At 37.1% G+C, this 18,792-nt stretch overlaps 1 long non-coding RNA gene across 1 annotated transcript; it reads right to left on the reverse strand.

The window, feature by feature from the left end:
• Positions 1–16,543: 16,543 nt before the first annotated feature.
• On the reverse strand, positions 16,544–17,396 carry LOC148867113 (uncharacterized). Its single transcript, XR_016110667.1, has 2 exons — positions 17,243–17,396; positions 16,544–17,136 (listed from the first exon to the last, which is right to left on the reverse strand). It is a non-coding gene; the product is annotated as an uncharacterized LOC148867113 (long non-coding RNA).
• Positions 17,397–18,792: the final 1,396 nt, after the last annotated feature.

Genomic DNA, 18,792 nt, shown 5'->3' on the forward strand with positions numbered 1-18,792 from the left:
AGGGGATTAGGGAAATAAGAAGGGTTTTTTGTAAAGGGTAATTTTGATATTTGAAAATTTTAACCCGCATGTGAGTCTTTTAATTGAAGGAAATCTAACACCAGGTACCAATTTGTTGCAAATTGAAAGTTTGGGTACCAAATTGTTCCAAATTAAAAGTTCAGATACTAGATTGTCACGATTTAAAGTACAAATATTAAATTGGCACTTGGCCTAAAGTACTAGGTACCTATTGGGAATTTTCCCTTTTTTTTTACTTTTTTTTTTTAATTTTTTTGAAATCAGTTCATGGGGCCGGTTTAAGGCTCCTCCACCCCCTGAATCGATCAAAACCACAATACACCCTCTGCAAGGGCATACCGGGGAGCTATCGGAATGGCATGTATCGGCCAATACGGGGCAATACGCATTGATACTTTGAACCTTGGTGAATTCCATTTGCATTGATGTAAATGTAGGGGAGTGCAAATAGGTTGTGTAAATTCTGGTTTACTTTTGCTTCATATTTGGCTTTGCCTTATTTGTTTGTAACAATTATAATGTGATCCCAACCTCGTATATATGAAGATAATGGAGGTAAGAGCATTATTTGTTTGGCAGTGAGATTATATAAAATTGGGAGCATTGTTTTGAAAGATAGGTGGGACCAGATGGGGCAGACCGGTTGGTTTGGGAACTCTCTAGGCAATCAGTACCGTATCACCATAAAACCGTTCCTAGGCCAATAATCATATGTTGGCTTGGTCAGAGACCCGCTGATTCAGGTGATTGAACCATTGACACAATAATCAAGACAACAAATTTTGACCTTTTTATTTTAATTTTTCTTTTTAAATCAGAATGGACCGTTTATTCAAACTGGACAGTCGGATTGTTTGAACCATTGACTCATCAATCTAGATAATAGTTTTTGGTCTTTTTATTTTAATTTTAATTTTTTAAATCAGAACGGGTTGTTCATTCAAACTGGATAGTTGGACCATTTGACAAGAAAACCAGTGGCCAAAATAGTTTTGTGTCCAATCTGGTTTTTAAAACCTTGGGTAGGAGGAAAGCGTGGTTTTGTGTCCGAGCTGGTACAATAATTCAAGTTAGATATTGAAAATATCTCCCATACGTATATGTTGAATTTATGGGGAGATATTCCCAAGGTACGATTGGATTCCCATGTGAACAAAATTTTTGCTTGCAAGCTGGAGGTTCAATCCAAATCATGATCCAAACCATGGTTTTTGACCCATTAATTATTAACCCAGACAGTCGGGGACAATTCAGCTCGAAAACCGTTCAGCAACTGATTCTACTTCACCCTTAATCTACTCTGTTATTAAGAACCATTGATTTAATCAGTAATCCGCTGATCTGGGTGGTTGAACCCTTAATTTGTTTGACATGAACAATGATTTTTTACTGTTTTTTATTTTAATTATTTTCATTTTTAAAATTTAACATATCGTTTTTTAACTGAATGGTCAAACTGCCGACTTAAAAGCCGGTGACTGAAGCCCTTTCGATTTCGGGTCGGATTTAAAAAAAAAATTGATCAAAACTACAGACAAGAACGAATACACACGATGCAGAATTCTGAATTCCAACCCCCCCTATTATTAGCCCTTTCCCCCCTATAAATGAATTTGACATCAATTCACGGTTAGGATGCATTCCCCCTATACTTTGGGACTATACAATTTTGATCTGGGCTGATTGGTCATTCTCCCCCAAAACTATGCCACTAGGTCAAATGTCAGAAAATGGAACAACAAATTGAAAACACTTGGGCAGAACGGTCATCACCTTTGGGAAGGACATTTAATTCTTCTTCAAATCAATTCTAATTAGTTGCAATTCACTTTTGGCATGATTGGATTTTAGCCATCGTTGAATTTGATGAAGTGACGCCAAAGGGAATCCACAACAATATAATAAAAGACTTGCCATTCATGGTTTTAGTTAGCTAACAGGCCAAGACTAATCTCATCTTAGTAAAAGTGACCTCAATTATTTGAGGAGAAAGGTCCCTCTTTAATACCATCTCTGACTTTAAAACTGGGGCTCACTTTGGGAGCTGAAACACATTTTCTTGAAGAATAAGCCTTCTGACTCAAAAGTTTTATGTTTTCTTTAATGAGAATTAAAAATATTAATTTTGTAATTATATTTATTCAAATTTTATAATACCGATATCTATCTATATATATATATATATATGAGACATATCGTATATATATGGGTGCATCCAAGTAAGTTTTGGATAAATTGATAGATAATTTTTTAAAGCATTTTAAACAAACCATGATTCAACCTCAAGCTTCTAATTATTATAAAATAAAAAGAAATAAAACATTAACAAGGAGTATGAATCATGTCATGCACAAATAACTTTTTTTTTTTCTTTTGAATGGCTATACAATGGGGTAGCCCATCCTCTAATCCAGGTGCAGACAGGATTTGATCCCAAATTTCCGCTATGATCAGTAGGAGATTTTATCCATCTGCTGGCGGGCACCTTGTTACAAATACCCAATTTTGAATATTATGTAATCATAAGAAGATGTTTTCAATACATGGCGGAAATGTGCTGTGAAACGTTATGGGGTGCCTCCTTGTGGGATGTAGATGTGAACTCATAATTTGGGTGAACTTGAACCAACCCAAGTAACATCCCTAAATACCATGAAAACACATAACCAACAGGCTAAGCACACAATTTGGCATTTGCTAGTTTGTCTTGGCATCGCATTACTACTACTTATAATTTATAAACAAGTTAAAATGATAAGAAATATAATTGCAAGAACAATTTATTGTAAATGTATATCCAGTTGTTTCCCTTGTGAACCCACAAGAACCATTAGGAGTCATATGTTAAATATAAAATATCGGCATGTATAGAGCTGTGATTCCATGCATGCATTGACATCGAGTTTGAGGACTCGTCCAATTTTTCTTATCCCCACTAGAAAAGCTTCACAAGAGAGCGTTACTTCATAATCCAGAAATATAGGATTTATTTAGGGGTGAAACTTGGGCGGGCCTAATCCAAACCCAAATCAATTCAGTCCGAAATTTTATACGGGCTGGATATAGGTTCAAAAGGTCTGGCCTTTTTATTTTTTTAGTCGAGCTTGAACTTAGCTTTTAGGTAATCTAAATCCGGAGTGCGCATCAACCCGAGTTTGCATCAAATTACAATGCTAATTAGGCTCGGGTTGGGAAGATTGGGCTTGACCTCAAACTCGGGCTTTAAGCTCAAATTTTAGGGTTAGGCTTGGGTTGACCATAAACCAAACCCAATCCGCCCAACTACACCCCTAGATTTATATAGGAAGATTGATCTGGAGATTTAGTTGAGTTGGTTCAGCTGCTTTGAAGCACTCTAGGACCTACTTTGGATGCTATCCGTATGGAACCTATCTTAAAAAACTGAGATTTCCTACCAATGAAACACATCCCATCACCCTTCCAACATGATCTGGCACCACACATCTCACCTTGAGACTGGGACCCATCATGTATAAAATGTGTGGTGTCAGATCATGTTGAAAGGTTGCATGTAGGAATATATTTTGGGGATATTTTATTGGCAGGAGATCTGGACTAATTTCAGCCTTCCTAAACAGTTTAGGGTAGGGATCTTTTACCATTAATACCCTCGCAACAGTCCCAACAAGCCATTGCAGTTATACATTGAAAACATTTCCCTTGTCATTCATGGGGAGATATCCCCATCGATGTGCGACTGTCATGACTAGTTGGGACAGTAGTGTTATAAGCATTTGTTGACAATAGATCTGAATTCCCCAAACAAGCACTTAATTAAAACAAGCAGAAATAAATAAATCCAAAAACAAAAAACAAAAACAAAAACAAAAACAAAAACAAAAAGGTCGCATATAAAAAACGCTGCCATATGCAACATTTGGTTCCCATTGACCAAGAATCCGATGTTCATTTTTCATATTAATGTGGGGACGAGGGAAAGTTTATTTTCCTTGGTATTACTCTCCTAAGTGAATAAATAACTTTCCCACCTAAGAGGAAAGTTGCTAACACTTGAATGGGACAAAAATGTCCCTTTAATAATGGGCTTTTATGACTAAAATGGTCATTACCTTATTTACCTAAGAAATAAAAGAACATGGGTAAATGCATTTACCTGGGTAAGTGTTTCCCAGAAAAAACTTACCCAGGTAATTACATTAACCGAGTAATTTACCGAAAAGTGAACAGGGCCTTTATAATATTCACAAATTGGATTTTGTGAGGGGGAAAGTTGGTCAATGGGATTTTGGTTTGCACTGACCGAAAAACGCATGTTCTTTCTTCAGATTAATGTGGGGTCTATGGAAAATTTATTTTATCTCCTAGGTGAATAAGTAACTTTTCCACCTAGGAGGAAAGTTGCCAACACTTGGATAAGATAAAATTGTCCCTCTCAATAAAGGATTTTTTATGGCTAAAAAGGTCATTGTCTTATTTACTTGGGAAATAAAAGAACATGAGTAGATGCACTCGTTGGAATGGTTAGAAATTAGATTAGATATGGCCGAAGTAGATTTAGTTGTTGACTGAATTCTTAAAATTTTTCTAACCCAACCAAGGAACCGATTTTCTGGTGATATTGAAATCTGAAATTTTGTGCTCAATCTTGCATTGAAAGACAACATATTTGAAACTCAAATTTAAGTTTGATTATACTTGATATAGGGTCAACAAATATAATTTCCAAAGTAGTATTTCACACCCAATGTGAGACTCGAACTAGTCTCCCGCTGAAGATTGCACAACAATGAATTAAAGTCTATTCAATAATGCATATTCTACACTTTAAACCTCTAATCTTCTTGGGATCGATACAACAGTGTGAGCTATTTTAGGACTAATGCTTTTCTCCAAAAACACAATTAAGAAGAGGAGGAAAAACGAACTAGGATTTTATGGGAGCAAGTTAGACGAGAGAAAGAGCTAGAGAAAGCTTAGGATCAAACGGTTTGCCCATCCCTCTCTTCCCTTATATAGATCATTCTCTTAGTCCTATTAGGAGTTGAATTCAAATGAGATTTAGATTAGAGTTTACCCTTATGGATAAACTCTACCTTATTAGAAGAATGGGTGCTCCATACCCATATCCATAACCCAATTTTGTCCCATCTCAATGACAAATTAATTAATCATATTAGTAATGGGCCTTAGGCCCATTTTCTTTAATGGCTCACTTTCCTATGTGTTGCATGGCCATGTAGGCTTGAACGTAGTATGGCATAGGACCCACAAAGATCTCACAAATCCATAAAGGTTTGGCCCCACCTCTGGTAGGGGTGAGCATTATTCGGTTAAAACAAAAAATCGAACCAAAAATTTCAATTTTGGTTTTTTTGGTTTTCAATTAATTCGGTTTGGTTAATTTAGTTTTATAAAATTTCAGTTTCGGTTTTGGTTTATAATATATACATATATTTATATATATTAATTATATACTAATAAATATGTTAAATATCATATAGAATATCTATAATATATTATATTATATATTAGAACATATAATGTTATATATATTTTACAATTTATATACTAAAATATTAATGTATATTAATATACTAAATAAATTTGGTTTTAATCGAAAACTAAACTAAAAATTTCAATTTCAATTATTTCATTTTTTCATTATTTTGGTTTTGGTTTGGTTTTAAATTTCAATTTTCAATTTTAAAAAATTTAGTTTATCTGGTTTAGTTTTTAATCGAATAAATCGATTGCTCACCCTTAAACTTTGGAAGAAACTAGGCCGAATTCACTACTCAAGGGTAGTGAACCTCTAACACAATTAACTTGGGCTTAGTTGGGCCTAACATTTACATGTAAAGGATCATTGGATTCAGTCACCCTATGAAGAAGACCTAAGGATTATGAATTTATGTAAGATGAAGCCTATCAGATAATCAATCCCGTATGGTCTCTTACACTTAACCTCTCGGCTCATAATCATCAAAACATTGCTCATAGGGAATGACATATCCCTTGATCGCAAAATGTAGTGTCACATTCTCTACTCAAATGCATCCCAGATTAAAACCTTTTATAAACATTTTTTCATAAAATAGTAATATAACATATAAATACATTTTGCAAATCAGATTTTAAATACATTTGAAATCCATTACCATTAATTTAGGTTTCCATCAAAGAGAGTGTAAATCTTAATATTCACTTTGTCTAACAAAAGGACCGATTATATCACTATGATCCTCCACTCAATTAATTTCCTAAATTGCCCCAACATGCTCAAATATTTGACCCTCGATTGATTTCGCTATTTGGCATATCAAAGACAATTTAGTCCAAAAATTAATGTAATATCATAATCAAGTTTAAAGTTAAGTTCAACTTTTTAGTTTTGTCCATCTATCTCCAAGGTACAGGGCATAACTATTTTTTTTTTTTATTCAATGCTTCTTCCAAATATCTAGTGATTGTGCTTGGAGTTTAATACTAGTAGATGAAACAAACTGCTCCACCATTCAGTAGTACACTAATGATAGTTTTCTCAGGATAAACTCTCTAAATCTATCCAATGGCTAAAAACATTCTAAATTAACACGAGTTTAATAAGTGTCTAAATAATAATTCACAAAAACATACAAATTATGATCATGAAACAAATGTATTTATATTATTCATAAATGTTTGTATACATCAATCTAATTGGATCAAAGGCCATACATTGTCTAACAACACTTACCCAACGATTACCTTTACCCACCTAAGTAACTTATCGAAAAACAAATAAGGCGTTTATGTTTCCCTTGTTTGGAAAAAAATAAAAGTGAAGGATCACCGGTAGTCTACCCCTATCGTTAACATCCCTTAATCTTCCATCAAAATCCGTACACATGTGATAAGATGTGTATGGAACGAGGGGTAAACAGGGGTAAATAACAAGGAACCAGGAAAAAGCTAGCCCACCTGCGAAGCAGGTCAATGTCTTCCCCCCTCTGCATTCTTATCGATGTAGAGGCACTATAGCAATTATTAAAAGTCTATTAAACAATACACAGTCACTCCTAATTGGAAAGCTACTGGCATCCTCGAAGACCGCAGGCAGTTGTTAAAATATAACTCCTTGTTTTCAATTGCTTTTGTTCCCAAATCTTGTAACTGAACAGCTCAAATCCTGGGATAGCAATGACTGTTGCCTACTTGCCTCACACAGTTGGAGAGATTGTTGCCTCGTACAGAGACGACTGAGAGGTTGTTGCCTTGCAGCTTCGGATTTGAAATTTCCTCTCTTCTCTGCACCAGCTCATCCCTGGACAACACAACCGTCCTCATCGATGCCTCTACCGGTCGTTGTATCTCTTACTCCCAATTCATCCGCCACGTTGAAACCTTATCCCTACCTCCCTACAATCTACAATCGGTCTCTCCAGGGGCGTTAAGTCAATCCCAATTCTCTACTTCTTTCTTCTCTCCCTCTAGGTCGTCACCTCTCTTGCCAATGCGGCCAGTACAACATCCGAAATTTCCCGCCAAATCGATCTCAGCAAACTAGTAGTCGCCTTCACCACCTCCGCCACCGCTCAAAAGTTTTTCACTTTTAGCCACTTTCGCCATTAGCTACCGCAACTTCATCGCCTTGCTTGCCGGATTCTGAAACCAAGTCTTCGTCTCTCATTGTTTCTGTCGCTCTGCTGCTTTATAAATTGGTCTGGGGTTTTCAACGTCAAGAAATTAATAGACTTGTTTGGGTATCAGATCCGATCATTGGGATCATGCCGTGTAAAGAACAAAGATGGCAACGGCTGTGGGGTGAAATTTTTTCAGTAGTCTGAGTTTTATTTTGAAAATTTGAGAAATAATGAAGGATAATTTTGATATTTTATTTTTTCTGTTATGATTTAACATGACAACAATAACATACTTTAAGATACTTAGTTAATTTCCTAAATCTTAAGAATAGTTTAAGATAATACTTTAAGATAACTTTCTCAGCTTTTTCTTTCTTTTTGCAAGGAAAGAGATCGAATGGGCAGGACAAAAATGGTCTAGCACGGTAATCGACCGGTGGTCCAACCTTGTCCATTGTCCAATGGGCAGGCTGGCCCACTTGGACACTTTCCAGCGTAGTAGGTTCTGTCATTAGAGGACAAGACAATGGTAGTGCTAGTGGAATTAGGGCAGCAAACGGTATCCCATTATCCATATTTGACTTTGAATTCGACCCTACTAAGGTTGATCCGATCTGTTTATACTTGGATTGAATCATTGAATATAGATCCACTCCTATCCAATTAGATTTAAATATTATGTATTCATATATACTTAAAATTTATATCATATCCGATCAGTAAAATTGGCCTAAATGTTGTATTTCTCAATAAATTCTCATATGTTCAAAATTCATATAAGTAATTTTCAATTCATTTTATTCATAAAATATAATATTAAAGTTAGTTTTAATTCATTTTATTAATAATATATATCATATTTTTAATATTTTTAATCTAATTTATTTATACTAATTAATACCCTATCATAACCCGAATTCAATTTGGATCCATTATATATCCAATGGATATGTTCCGATTCAAATCTAAGAATAAACGAATCAAATTTGGATCTACCTTTATCTGATTTGATTCGTTCTATTTGCAGCCCCAAGTGGAATCTCCACGTGTTGATACTTGAGGATGGGTGTGATATCGCTACTATGCTGATATGGGCTCCAAATGCAAATATGCAATGTTTTAAAGGACATGTTTGGGTACGGTCAATTTAACCGTTCTCATGGCTTTCTTCTACATTTTGTTGGAGCATGTTACCGCTTACCATTGAAAATGTGTCCACAGATCCATAGGTGTTGGCAGAATTTTAGGCTTTCTTGAACAGTGAAGTTTTCTGAGTTTTGTTGAAGATAGGAGTAATCAATAGTAGTGGATCTCTTCATGCGTGAAAATGAATCCATTTCTGAGTTTTAAACTCTAATCAAATGTACCTGCTTAAGAAATCTTCTCCGTTGAATCTACATCACAACATCTAAAACAAACAATCCAAACACTCAGCTTAGTCTTTTAGATAAGCTAGAACCCTTTTACAACAATGGATTTAGGTCAAATTTCGTCAAATTTGAACAAAGCCGTGGATAAAAAAATTGAGAAGATTTATTTCATGGGAAACTTATTTACAATATAAATTAAAATTATAAATATCGAAATAATAATAAAATTGCCAAGTAATCTGGCTCAAAATTCAAATATTTTGAAAAATTTCACCACCAAATGGCTTCATTTAGATTGTATTTGGTACTATTGCCACTTTTAGTTATAACATTTTATGTTGGTAAATATAAATTTTATGACTATATATATATATATATATATATATATATATATATATATATATAACATTTGGCACCAGTGCCACTTCTTCAGAAAACATCAAATGTAATATTTCTACCATGGTTTTCGAACTGCCATTGATTCAGACGGTTGGACTGTTCGACTCAGGAACCGTCTAGGCAATTGGTTCTGTTTTACCCCAAATCCAGTCTTTGGCCAAAAACTATTGAATCGATCAATGACCTGTTGACCCAGAAGGTCGAACCGTCAACCCATTCAATGGTGTTGGCCATTTTTTATTTTTAATTATTATTATTTTTTTATTTTTTTAATTTTTGTTGTCAGAACAGACCATCCATTCGAATCGGATGGTCAAACCATGGTTTCTACTATAAATGCCAACATGCAATTCAATACCTATATTTTTTATTTAGGAAAATGATTATCATATGTGATATGATAAGATAATTTCTCAAAATTTTATATTGATAAATTTCAAATGTTTCTTGCGAAAACAGCAATGATATCAAACACAACCTTAAAGGCCCACCCCCAAATTGTTCAGACTCTTAATCCATGAGTCCAGTCCCCAGTTCTGTTTCAAAAGCTCCACGTGGTATTTTTTTGGATTAAACCTTCTTGCGAAGAAAACTTCTGAGATTTCACCATTCCACATTGTTTACTTGTGTCAAGCGCCAAGAAACAAAGCTGGCCATTTGTTTGGCCAAACATTCTCTCTCTCATTTACACTTTACATATTTGTATTCGTACTCTTTCCAAAATGAGATACGACTGCGTTTGGTTGTAGTGCAATTTTATTTGTACTAGCATGAATGAATGAAAGTGCAAATAAAAAAATGTAAATTCTCATTTAATTTCATTTTAGGCTTTACTCTATTCTACTTTATCTCTTAATTTACTCCATTTGCACTGCAATCAAACAAAATAAGCTAAAATTTGAAGCAAAAATAAGTCAAAGTTTATACTCAAATTATTTGCACTATCATAGTTTTGCATAAATGCAAATTTATTTGCATTGCAACCAAACACAGCTTACGTTCATTTGGGATGAGTGCAAATACAAAGTTTAAAAATATCATATACAAGGTTTGCATTGAGTATATTTTTATTTGCACTCTTACCAAATTGAGCTTTCTTAATTTCCTTGCTTCCACTATAAGCTTTGATTTGTAATCAAGGTTTTCAATGAATGGAATTTGGTTTAGTGCCATAAAAAAATAAAATAAAATAAAATGCTTGTAAATTCTAGGGTTCATTTGGTTTGTGGAAATATGATTCTAAAATCAGAATCAGAATGCCCATTTGAATTCTAACCATTTGGTTGAACAGAATCAGAATCTGATTCTCATTCCTAGTGGGATGGCACTCCCCCATTTGAGGGAATAACCATTCCCTCCCCCTCCCTTGGGAATAAGAATTCCATTCTAGTCGATTTCAATTTCTATCTAAACCAAACAAGTAGGGGAATAGATCACTCCGATTCTGATTCCAAAGGATTTTGTATTTCAATTTTGACTGTGAACTAAATGAACCCTTAATTATAGTTAAGTCACACAAATGAGGGGAAACAATTAATTAACTATTGGCCATGGGAAAAAACCCTTAGTCCTTTTAAATCGTAGGTACAATCACTTTTAGCCCATGTTTGGGAATGCTTATTGGATAAATGCTCATGAGTGTTTGGTGAAAAGCCTTGTTTCAAATAAGGGTAATATAGGTATTTTCAAAATAACGTGATGGGCCAAGATAGGCCAAAAAGGAAATAGTGCTTAAAAATAAATTCAAAATTTGAACTTCAAGAATAAACACTTATTTGAGCTTTTTTTCCAAACACAAATAAGTTCTTATTGGTGTAATCTTGGCCCAAAATAAATGCTTAATTGAATAAGCACTCCAAGCCTTGTTGTGGATGACAAGGCCACACTGTTGGTTTTGAATGTTCACAGCTGTTGGACACTTAATGAAGTTTGTGTTGGTTTTGAATGTTCACAACTGTTGGATAAGTCTAGAGAGATTTATCCTGCCAAGGCCGACACTGGTGTGCTGCCAACTGTTGGGGTGGCTTGTCTCAGCCGCTAGGGTAAGACCCAAGGTACATGTAGTGTAGGATTAATTGAACCCTTGAACCGGACTAGATTTCCAGTATTGCCCTGGACCTTGGAGATAGATGGGCAAAACTAGAAAGTTACACCTGACCCCTAGACCCGATTATGGTACTGCACTAAGTGTCGGATTAGGCTGTCTTTGATATGTCAACTAGTGAGATCATTAGCGGGGGTCAAAACCTGGGTATGTTGGGACAGTCTGAGAATTCATCTGAGTGGGTGATCATAGTGACGGGATCAGCCCCTTTGTCGGACAAAGGTCATGATCGGTAATGCACACTCTCTGATGGAAACCAAACTGCCGACAATTGATTTCAATCGTTGGAATTTTGTTTTGCAAAATTTATATATGATATATAGATACGTACGGTTTCAAAATGTTTGCAAATGGTTTTAATTCATGGGATCCATGTGAGTAGAGAGTGCAACACTATTCCTTGCAGCCGAGGGAGAGGTCCTCTCTTGTCGGGTAGTGCTTGATCATTATGAGCTGAGAGGTTAAGTGTAAGGCCATTTGGGATAATACCTGATGGGCTAATCTTGCACCTGCCCACAGTCCCTGGGTTTTTATAAGATGGCTTGGCCCAGGGACCACTTAGTGTAAGTGTTGGGCCCATAGGGTGCATATGATGGGCTCAGGGGTTCACTGGGATTTCTAGTGAATTCAGCTAGGCCTTGTAATAAAGGCTAGGCCGAATCCATGTGGCTGATGTGTAGATCAATGCTTGGGTCCCATGCCATACAAAGAAGCCCAACTGGGCAGCAGATTGGAAACTAATTGAGCACTGATTATTTAATGGGCCAAAAGCCCATTTCAAACTGGGCTGATATGATCACCCACTTATGGGGCGGATCTGAGAGTAGGGTTAGCTGATAACCCCATCCAATCTTAGAGACCAGATTCATTTGAATCTGGTAACCTTTTGATAAGATCAGGAGTAAGCTAACCTAATCTACAGACAGGATTAAGATTATCCCCATCCAAATATAGATTTGGATTGGGATAACTCCTAATAGGATTAGGGGATTCTTAATCAACAAGAAAGGAGGAAACCCTATCAAGAATTATTAGAATTTGAACCTAGGATTTTCAGAGGCATTCTTCTGAAAGATAGAGATAGGATCTCATTCTCTCTAAGCTGAAAACTGCTTCTACGCCAATTTAGCATTAGGGAACTCCTCTAGTCGCCACCACTTGCTGCATAGTTCGATCTTCACTGAGAAGGGAATCAAGAAATCAGTTCTTGATATCAGTTTTTGCTGAAGAACTGATCGAGTTCGGCGCTCATTGTTTCCAGAGGATTCTTCTGAAGAATTCAGTGTGTAGGACACACTCTGCTGGTTCCGTTCCACAGTTGTTGTGTCATCTTCAGCAAGAGCGAATCTTGGTGTCTTCTTTGGGCATGAACACCAACTTTATGAGACATTATTTCTCTGGATCAGGTATAATCCCTCCATTGTCTTTTGATTCAGATCTGGTTTGGTTATGGTTTAAGTAGGATCATTGAATTTTGATTCTAAAATTAGGGAATATGATTCCCAGTTGGAAGAAAGTGGGAAATTTTTTAAATTCGCCCTACCCTATTCCGCAATCTTTGGCGTCCATACGATGGATCCCACCATTCTTTCACATCCACCATTAAAAAGTGATTATACCTACAATTAAAAAAATTATGTTCTTGGGTAAGTCTAGGGCTTGGGTCACCCGCACCTACTCTGGCTTATGTGTGATTGGTTGTGACAATTCGGATACAGGTGGGTGGGTTGGGCCAGAAATTACAACCCTCATTACCTTGGCAAGTTGCATGAGTTGGGCTTTCATTTGATTTGGTTAATAATAAGAGAAAAAAAAAAGCCTTTTGTTTCTAGTGGTGAGTCATGAGAAACAACAAACCAATGAACCGCATAATTTTTTTATAAGCCCGTAAGCAATTTCATTGCATTTAATTAGGGGTGGCAATGGGTGGGTTGGGTTGGGTTGGGTAAGGGTTGAATACCAACCAACCCATATTGACCCACCAACCTACTATGACCCATTATCAATCCTTGTTAAAGGGTCATAACTCATCCTACCAAAAAAATTGCAAAAAAAAAGGCAGAAAATATAAAAAAATACAGAAAATAACAAAAAATTACAGAAAATGCAAAATAATACAAAACATTTATAAAAGTGCTTTTATGAAAGTACTTCCACAAAAGTACTTATATAAAAGTGCTTTTATAAAAAGTGTTTTTGTGTAAAAGTACTTTTATAAAAGTGCTTTCGTGTAAAAGTATTTTTGTAAAGTAAGTCATTTTCATAAAATTGCTTTTGTGAAAGTGCTTTTGTATAAAATTGCATGTAAACACGAAAGTTTAATAAAATCGATTTTATTTTATTTTTAATCCTGAAGTGAAACGTGGCATAGTGGTTTCGAAGGTTCATAAGATATGGGCACCGTAGGAGGCATGAATTTGAGACCCTAATGGGTTACTCAACCCATATTGGCCCACCAATAAATTGGGTGGGTTTGGATGGATTCCAAAGTGGGTGGGTCAAATAGGTTAGGGTCAAGATTGCCGGCCCTACATTTAATCTTTCAACAGTACAGGTAAAAGAAATAAGGGGGAACAGACTACGCATTTGGTCTTGAAATAGAATAGGGATGTTTCACCCAACAATGAGCCATTGTATTACCCGTACGATGAATGAAGGAGATGCGGTAATGATCAAAGTCATGCAACAGGTTCCTGCAATCAGCCAAAACATGATGTAGCCGCCAAGGAACCTCTAAGGATTGGTCCAACAGGAAATTAATAATCTGTTGGGCATTTCCCTCTAAGCAAATTGATTTGATTCCTTGTTCGATTGCCAGCCTCAGACCCTCCCTAACTGCCATAGCTTCGAGCACTTCCGGGTGGTTACAAGGAACATTAATAGCCTGACCCAAACAAAAGTCCCCTTTGTGGTTGTGAAAATACTATATCAATACCTGATTGCAAACCACTAGAAGCCCCACCGAAATTCGGTTTAATGTAAGTAGTCGGTGGAGGGAACATGATCTAGGAGGAAGATTTGGAGATGGGTTGGACGTCATTGCTGTGTTCAACTCCTCGTGTTTGTACAGTTCGGCCAACTGGGCAGAAGCTCTATTGGTGACGTTTTAAGGGAAGAAGGCCTCTCCACTCATTAGACTCTTGCATCTGGCCTTCCAAGCATGCCACATGATGATGGCACATAATGTAAACATGGATTTCTCATTAATTTTCCACAACAGAGAAAGCCACTCTTTCAGATTCCAGACTTGCACTGGATCGATCTTAGTAGCCACCATCGAGCCAAACCACACCGGCCTCGTAGCTGGACAGAAAGCAAAGCGATGATGATCTACTGTTTCAAGCTCATTACCACACAAAGATACATGTACCATCGATTTTGGGATTATGCCTTGCCATGTTAGCACTGGTTGGTAAACAGTGATTTAAGCATCTCCAAAGAAATGTGAGAATCTTTGGTGGTAAATCACTGATGCTCCACAACTCTTTCCAGGAAGCATCGAGGAAGGCCTAACTTCTGTACGAGGAGCTAGTTTCACCCTCACACCGATAACGATATGCTGAGGCACTTGTGAGGTGACCTTTAGGGGTATATGTCCATACCCATCTATATCTTCTACAGGAGTGGGTCTCAGGGTGAGAGAAGTACCAATGGTAGCCTCTGTTACTGTCATTAAATAAGGCTTGAATCTTGGAAGTACACCATTGTCCAGTGATTGAGTCGATGAGCTCTGCCACTCTATAGACCTACACGGATGAATCAGCTTGTGGAGAAAAGGTAATGGGCATGTCAAGCCAGGGATCCTCAAAGACACAAACACTCCAAAGGTCCCCAATCAGAACTTTACAACCTCTACTTAAATGGTGTCTACAGACTCTACACTCAAGAATAGAAGACCATATTGGTAGAGGATTGATTATGTTAATTTATTGATCGCCCAGAAAGACTTGTTATCAGTTAAATACTATTCGGATAATACACGGGCTCATAATTTACGTCTTTCCGTTATAAATCTCCACGTCTCTATTCTTTTGGCGTTTAGCAAAAGAGTGCACTCCAAGCATTCTTGCTAGTAAAATTCTATGTCGTCTATGGGAATTTTTGCTGAAGTAGATAGAGGATTTTTCAAAATTAGCTCTCTGTCCTGAGAAGTCGTAGAGATCAATTGTCTCTTTAATACGGTTGATTTCTTGGGGAGTGCTTTGTTCGAAGATTAGCATGTCATCGGCAAAGAGAAGATGGTGAACTTTGCAATAACCTCTTCCAAATTTGAGTCCTTTTAATTCCCCCATCTCCAACTGTCTCAAAAGCATTCTAGAAAGAACATCAATACAGAGATTAAAGAGGTAAGGAGAGAGAGGGAAACCTTGTCTTAGTCCTCTCCCAGGCCTAAACCTCTCTCCTAAGTATCCATTTAAGGACACGAAAATTTGTAGTAGAGACACAACACATAATTAACTTACAGAAGGAGGGAGAGAAACCCCTTTGTCTGAGGACCCACTCAAGAAAATTCCATTCCATCCTATCGTAGGCTTTGGATAGGTCCAATTTTAAAGCAAAGCAACCAGTTCTCCCTTTCATGTGATTTAAACTATGGACAACCTCTGCAACAATGACACGACTATCATGAATGTGTATGCCAGGTGTAAAAGCATTTTAGAAAGGAGTGAGTAATTGGTCCATCAAACATTTTAATCTGTTCACAATGACCTTAATCAACACTTTGTATGGAACATTCATCTGGCCAATCGGTCGTAAATCCCTCACTGATTTGACCTTCTCCCCCTACGGAATGAGAGTAAGGGTGGTGTCATTCACTTCTCTAATCATTTCAGGGTTTTGGAATATTTCTTTAATAAATAAAGTGAACGCAGCCCAACATTTTTGGTAGAAAATGGCAGGAATGTCATCCGGACCCGGTGCTTTTAGAGATCCAATACACCGAGTGCAGATTTGATTTCTTCTTCACTAGGAGAACAGCAGAGGATCTCATTTTGTTCCATAGTAATCTGTGGAGGCAAAAGATCGGAAGGCAAAGACACTATGTTGAGATGGGAGGTTGAAAATAATTCACTGAAATATTCACTTACAGACTTTGTCATTGTAGTAGGATTTGAAACCCAACAACTGTGATCATTATAGAGACCATATATGGTGTTCTTCCGCCTCTGATTGGTAGCTTGGATGTGGAAATAAGTTGTGTTGTGGTCGCGCTGCTTCTAGAACAACTCCTTTGTCTCTAGAAAGATAATTGAGCTCCATTCTTAAGTTTATTTCTTCCATCTGGTTGCAATTAGTGGGTAGTTTCAAACGAAGTCTGCTCTTGCCCCATCTAGCCATATTGAATTTACAAGAATGGCATTTCTGGAGGAAATTACCGTTACACTCTTTACAAATTCTACCCAGCTCTTGATTGAATCCTGTTTCTTTCAACTAAGATTGGAACACAGAAGCTCCAGTTGAATCCACACTGACTGGCGATGCTCTTTAACAGGGTGCCCATAAACACAGATGAAATGCCAGTTTATGTTAAAAGGAAAATCTTTGACGCAAACATGAATAATATTGGAATTGGCAGACACAACTTCGACCTTAACATTTTTTGGCCAGCCCACCACCCATAGACCGCCAGACTGACCTGTGGAGCTTAAGACAAAAAACTGATAAAACTAAAAGCGGTGCAAAATTTTAAATGATTTAGCCTCTTCGCATCTAGTTTCAGAGATGAAAAGGTCCGGTTTTACCGTTCTGAGGAGGTTATGTAAATGTCGAATTGCCGATCTGCTCCCCCCTCCCCGGCGATTCCAGGCTAAAGCAATCATGGCTCCTGTGGTGGCACATTTGGGCTCGCCACCTTAGTCCCTGAGTTGATTGTCAGATGTGTTGGATTTGAGAAGGAAGACCCGAACTTGTACCTTGCTTTTTTCTTTATACTCCCGTGTTCCCCTGTTAGGCTTTCTCCACGTGGGCCCTTAGTATCATGGGTAATCCACTTCCTTTTTGCCTTCTCTCTTTGAGTAAAAAGTAGGAGTCGAAGAGTTCACCTCTGTTCCAGCTTCTTCAGGTGTTTGATGCACCACCACTTTTTTCTTTTGCTCTGATTTCCTTAGTGGAATGGATTGAATGCTATCATTGTGTTAAGATTTAAACTCTGAATTATCAATTAATTAGTATGGCAAACAAGAAAATAATTGAGAAATATGTGAATTATAAAGCAAATAATAAGAGCAAAAGAAAGGTAAAGATAGCACCAGATTTACGTGGTTCGGTCAAAGAGACCTACATCCACAGGAGAATAAAGAAAACTTGTTTATTCATGTCCTTGATGAGAAAACTATAAATTAACCACCTTACTAGTGTCGAAATGTCTTTAACAAAGCCTTGAAGCACTCAAAAGCATAGATGACTGCTTTGAACTGGTGTGAAAGAACCCTTGATGGCAGCAATGAATAGGAACAAATCTTGCTGGAAGATGGCGATGGAGTTCTCCCAATCTCTTCAGCTTTCTAATGCTCTCTCTCCATACCCTTACTACCCCTAGGAGGCACCATTTTTATAGAAGAAAATAGGGAACATGGTCCCTAAAATTCTGGCGAAAAATGGAGGGGCAGAAGTGGAGGAGTCAAAAATAAATGCAGCAGTTCTGGTGGAGTAATTGTGACTGTTGAGTCTTAGCAGTCATACCAAAAGACAATAGTTATTGTGGCTGTTGAATTCTTTAGCCACACCAAACGTCAACAATCTCCACCTTAGCGAGAATTCAAACAGTAAATCTTCCTCTCCAAATGCCTTAAGGGCATCAAGCATCAAATGAGACAAGACCCACCAAGTTGATGCAAGCATCAAACTTGGACGATGGTAATGGCTTTGTCAACATATCTACAGGATTCTTAGCAGAAGCTATTTTGTTGACCAAAACACGACCATCCTCAACAATATCACGAACAAAGTGATAACGCACATCAATGTGCTTGGTCCTCTCATGAAACATCTGGTCATGAATCAGATGTATGACACTCTAACTGTCACAATAGATCACTGTAGCCTCCTAACTACTTGTGAGTTCACTAACTAGATTTCGCAACCATAAAGCTTCCTTAGCGGCATCAGCCACCGCCATATACTCAGCTTCAGTCAAGACAAAGCAACAGTTGACAGAAGTGAAGCTTTTGCAGCTAACAGAGGTACTACCCAAAGTGAAACAATAGCCAGTGAGAGATCTCCTCCAATCAAGATCTCCAGCATAATCAGAATCAAAATAATCGACAAGCTTCTCTATAGATCTTCCAAACTT

Source organism: Nelumbo lutea, chromosome 3, assembly GCF_056320005.1.
Source record: "Nelumbo lutea isolate HS-2025 chromosome 3, American lotus-T2T, whole genome shotgun sequence".
Taxonomy (NCBI): domain Eukaryota; kingdom Viridiplantae; phylum Streptophyta; class Magnoliopsida; order Proteales; family Nelumbonaceae; genus Nelumbo; species Nelumbo lutea.